The 4,611-nt window shown below is 42.9% G+C and overlaps 1 non-coding gene and 1 pseudogene across 1 annotated transcript; both read right to left on the bottom strand.

The window, feature by feature from the left end:
- Positions 1–1,732: 1,732 nt before the first annotated feature.
- LOC120852566 lies at positions 1,733–2,305 on the bottom strand (annotated as a pseudogene).
- A 33-nt stretch (positions 2,306–2,338) lies between these two features.
- On the bottom strand, positions 2,339–2,488 carry LOC120853772. Its single transcript, XR_005718830.1, has one exon. It is a non-coding gene; the product is annotated as a small nucleolar RNA SNORA62/SNORA6 family (small nucleolar RNA).
- Positions 2,489–4,611: the final 2,123 nt, after the last annotated feature.

Genomic DNA, 4,611 nt, shown 5'->3' on the forward strand with positions numbered 1-4,611 from the left:
CACGATGGTGTGATCACTCACCTAGAGCCAGACATCCTGGAATGTGAAGTCAAGTGGGCCTTAGGAAGCATCACTATAAACAAAGCTAGTGGAAGTGATGGAATTCCGGTTGAGCTATTTCAAATTCTGAAAGATGAGGCTGTGAAAGTGCTCCACTAAAGATGTCAGCAAATTTGGCAAACTCAGCAGTGGCCACAGGACTGGAAAAGGTCAGTTTTCATTCCAATCCCAAAGAAAGGCAATGCCAAAGAATGCTCAAACTACCACACAATTGCACTCATCTCACACACTAGTAAAGTAATGCTCAAAATTCTCCAAGCCAGGCTTCAGCAATACGTGAACTGTGAACTTCCAGATGTTCAAGCTGGTCTTAGAAAAGGCAGAGGAACCAGAGGTTAACTTGCCAACATCCGCTGGATCATCAAAAAAGCAAGAGAATTCCAGAAAAATATCTATTTCTGCTTTATTGACTATGCCAAAGCCTTTGACTGTGTGGATCACAATAAAATATGGAAAATTCTGAAAGAGATGGGAATACCAGACCACCTGACCTGCCCCTTGAGAAACCTGTACACAGGTCAGGAAGCAATGGTTAGAACTAGACATGGAACAACAGACTGGTTCCAAATAGGAAAAGGAGTACATCAAGGCTGTATATTGTCACCCTGCTTATTTAACTTATATGCAGAGTACATTATGAGAAATGCTGGGCTGGAAGAAGCACAAGCTGTAATCAAGATTGCCAGGAGAAATATCAATAACCTCATATATTCAGATGACACCACCCTTATGGCAGAAAGTGAAGAGGAACTAAAAAGCCTCTTGATGAAAGTGAAAGAGGAGAGTGAAAAAGTTGGCTTAAAGCTCAACATTCAGAAAATGAAGATCATGGCATCTGGTCCCATCACTTCATGGGAAATAGATGGGGAAACAGTAGCTGACTTTATTTTTCTGGGCTCCAAAATCACTACAGATGGTGATTGCAGCCATGAAATTAAAAGATGCTTACTCCTTGGAAGGAAAGTTATGACCAACCTAGACAGCATATTAAAAAGCAGAGACATCACTTTGCTAACAAAGGTCCATCTAGTCAAGGCTATGTTTTTTCTAGTAGTCATGTATGGATGTGAGAGTTGGACTATAAAGAAAGGTGAGGGATGAAGAACTGATGCTTCTTCAATCTCAAGAGAAGACTCTTGAGAGTCCCTTGGACTGCAGGGAGATCCAACCAGTCCATCCGAAAGGAGATCAGTCCTGAGTGTTCATTGGAAGGACTGATGTTGAAGGTGAAACTCCAATACTTTGGCCACCTGATGTGAAGAGCTGACTCATGAAAAGACTCTGATGCTGAAAAAGTTTGAGGGCAGAAGGAGAAGGGGAGGACAAAGGATGAGATAGTTGGATGGCATCACTGACTCAATGGACATGGGTTTAGGTGGACTCCAGGAGTTGGTGATGGACAGGAAGGCGTGGCATGCTGCAGTCCATGGGGTTGCACGAGTCAGACACAACTGAGTGACTGAACTGAACTGAACACTCTGGTTACCTCTGAGAGGATACTGGGAGTTTTCCAGGCAGTCAGGAAAGAGCAATGGGTGCAGAGGTGATGAACAGAAATAATCACAAATGACTCTGAATACCTAAGATGAAGAAATGTTTGGGTATAAGAGAAAGTGAGGCAATTTGCAAGGTTCAGATTAGGAGCACTTCTTCTTTTTTTTTTTTTTTTTTAGAAACAGTTTATTTTCCATCAACCAAATTTCCATTTTGGTGGAAGTTTGTGGAAGTTCTACAAGCGTTTGGAAGAACAGCTTACGACCACTCAGTGGTGGTTCCTACCCATTCAGTGGCCTGAGCCTTGGGAGCTGCAGAGCAGTCTTCAGTGGAAGGCGGATCACTCCAGTCTTCAGTGGGGAACTGCTGAATAGGCACCTTCAGACCAGTCTGCCACCTCAGGCTGAGTAGCAGTGAACTCTGGAGCTGGAGCAGGCCATTCACCCTGAAATTCCTCCATGGTCACAGCCTTCTCAACTGCTGCCCGCTCTTCCTTTTCAGTCTCTTCAGGATCTCTGTAGAAGTAGAGATCCGGCATGACCTCCCAGGGGCGTTCTCGGGAGATGGTGCCACGTATGCGCAGAGCTTCCCGGGCGCGCATCCACCGCATCAGACTCGCTGAGTGCGCTCCCCTTTTAGGATCTCAGAGTAGGATACAAAAACTGAGAAACCAGAAAAGTTAAGTACTGCCTGAAGAGTTAGGAATATTGAAGAAGAGGAAAAAAGCTATTTTTTAAATGTTTTCACCTCTCCTTAATTAAGCTCTCATTCCTTAAAATCATAATTTTGTAGCAAGTATTACTATCCAACTCCACTCATTGGGCCAGAGACCCTTGTCGTGTTAGCGAAAAACTTGCCCCTCGTGTAACACACTACCTACACTTGTGAGTTCATCGGCCAGTGGCCTCAGCTCCAAGCTCTAACAATGTGCAGGGAGCGCTTCTGTGTACCATTTGATTTTGCACACAGGAATGGAGGAAACACTGAAACTTTGGAAGAGGAGGTTGGTGTTTGAAGGAAGACCCCCTGAAGACAGAAGGCTTCTCATGGGGCTGATCTAAATGACCCCAATAAGACCTATTTTTTGTTTTTTAATTTTAAAATTTACTTTATTACTTTTACAGCTTTAAGGAAATAATTGACATACATCACTTGCTAAGTTTAAGGCATACAGCATGACAGTTTTGACTGATATGTATTGTGAAATGAGTAGGCTCAGTTAACATCCATCTCATTCATCATTTTCTTATCTCATGAATTATGCTTTGAGTACTTCATAAGACTTTAAAAGATTCATGTATCTCTAGCTGAGCTGTGCTCATTCTAATGCCTTTAAACAGAATTGTAACAGTCTCATTATTTTTCTTTACTTTATTTTAATTGGAGTATACTTAGTTACTTTACACTGTTGTGTTAATTTCTGCTGTACAGCAAAGTGAATCACCCACGTGTATACACATATCCCCTCTTGTTTGGATTTCCTTCCCATCTGAGTCACCACAGCACTGAGTAGTTTCCTGTGCTGTATAGTAGGTTCTCATTAGTTATCTATTTTATACATCAAAGCCTGGTCCTGCCGAAGGGGTTTGCATAACTCAATGAAACTATGCACCATGCCGTGCAGGGCCACCCAAGACAGACAGGTCATAGTGAAGAGTCCTGACAAAACGTGGTCCACTGGAGAAGAAAATGGCAACCCACTCCAATATTCTTGCCTGGAAAACCCCATGAACAGTGTAAAAAGGCAGCAATCCATGGGATCGCAAAGAGTTGGACACAACTTAGCAACTGAACAACAACAAAGTGAATATAAGACCCAATTTTTAAAAAAGTATTTCCTGTTACTTTTATAGAAGTACAATGGAAATATCTAGATTACTGGTAGCTGCTGTTCCTTAAACTGTTTCATTGAAGTACTGAACTGTAATTGTCATATGCATGCTTTGATCATGTCCTACTCTTTGTGATCCCATGAACTGTAGCCTGCCAGGCTCCTCTGTCCATGGGATTCTCCAGGTGACAATACTGGAGTGGGTTGCTATTTCCTCCTCCAAGGGATCTTCCCAACACAGGGATCAAACCTGCATCTCCTGTGGCTCCTGCATTGCAGGTGGATTTTTTTACCCCACTGAACCACCGGTGGAGTCCTGTAATTGGCATATAAACAATGATGTTCTGTGCTGTGCTTAGTTGCTCAGTCATGTTCAACTCTTTGGAGTTCAACCCATGGACTGTAGCCTGCCAGGCTCCTCTGTCCATGCAGATTCTCCAGGCAAGAATACTAGAGTGGGTTACCATGCCCTCCTCCAGGCGATCTTCCCAAATGAGGGATCGAATCCAGGTCTCCCTCACTGCGGGCAGATTCTTTACTATCTGAGCCACCAGGGAAGCCCATAAACAATGATAGTTTGGAGGAAATCAGTAAAGGTCTATTTGATCAGATGTGCTTGGTGTGTCCCACAAAACAGAGTGACTCAGAGACAGAGGAGTGAAGAGTATTTTTAAATTCATGTTTAGGAAAAGTAGGACTGATGGTACTATTAGCTCCACACACACTTCATCACTCACTCTCATCTCCATGACCTAAATAAAGCAGATGAAATCTAAGATACCATGTCGCAGTAGAGAAAAGTGTATAAAAAATGGAACCATAGTGAATTTATTTCAAATAGTAAATGCTCAAGTATAGGACCAAATGTATCATAAAAGAAAGGATAGTGGCAATGAGATGAATCAAAAATACTGAGTCCAGGGACTTCCCTGGTGGTCCAGGGGCTAAGACTCCACGTTCCCAATATAAGGGTGTGAGTTCAATCCCTGATCACGACAGGTTGTTGCTGAGCCATGAAAGATGCTAGGATTCTTGGCCTCCAGAGGAGAAGAATTCAACCCAGGGCCAATGATGAGGCTTGATCGCTCAGAGCTTTTGTGTAATAAAGTTTTATTAAAGTATAAAAGAGATAGAGAAGGCTTCTGATGTAGACATCAGAAGGGGGCAGACAAAGTGCCCACCTGCTAGTCTTTAGCAGAAGTTATATACCTACTTGGAGAAGGAAA

Source organism: Oryx dammah, unplaced genomic scaffold, assembly GCF_014754425.2.
Source record: "Oryx dammah isolate SB20612 unplaced genomic scaffold, SCBI_Odam_1.1 HiC_scaffold_26, whole genome shotgun sequence".
Taxonomy (NCBI): domain Eukaryota; kingdom Metazoa; phylum Chordata; class Mammalia; order Artiodactyla; family Bovidae; genus Oryx; species Oryx dammah.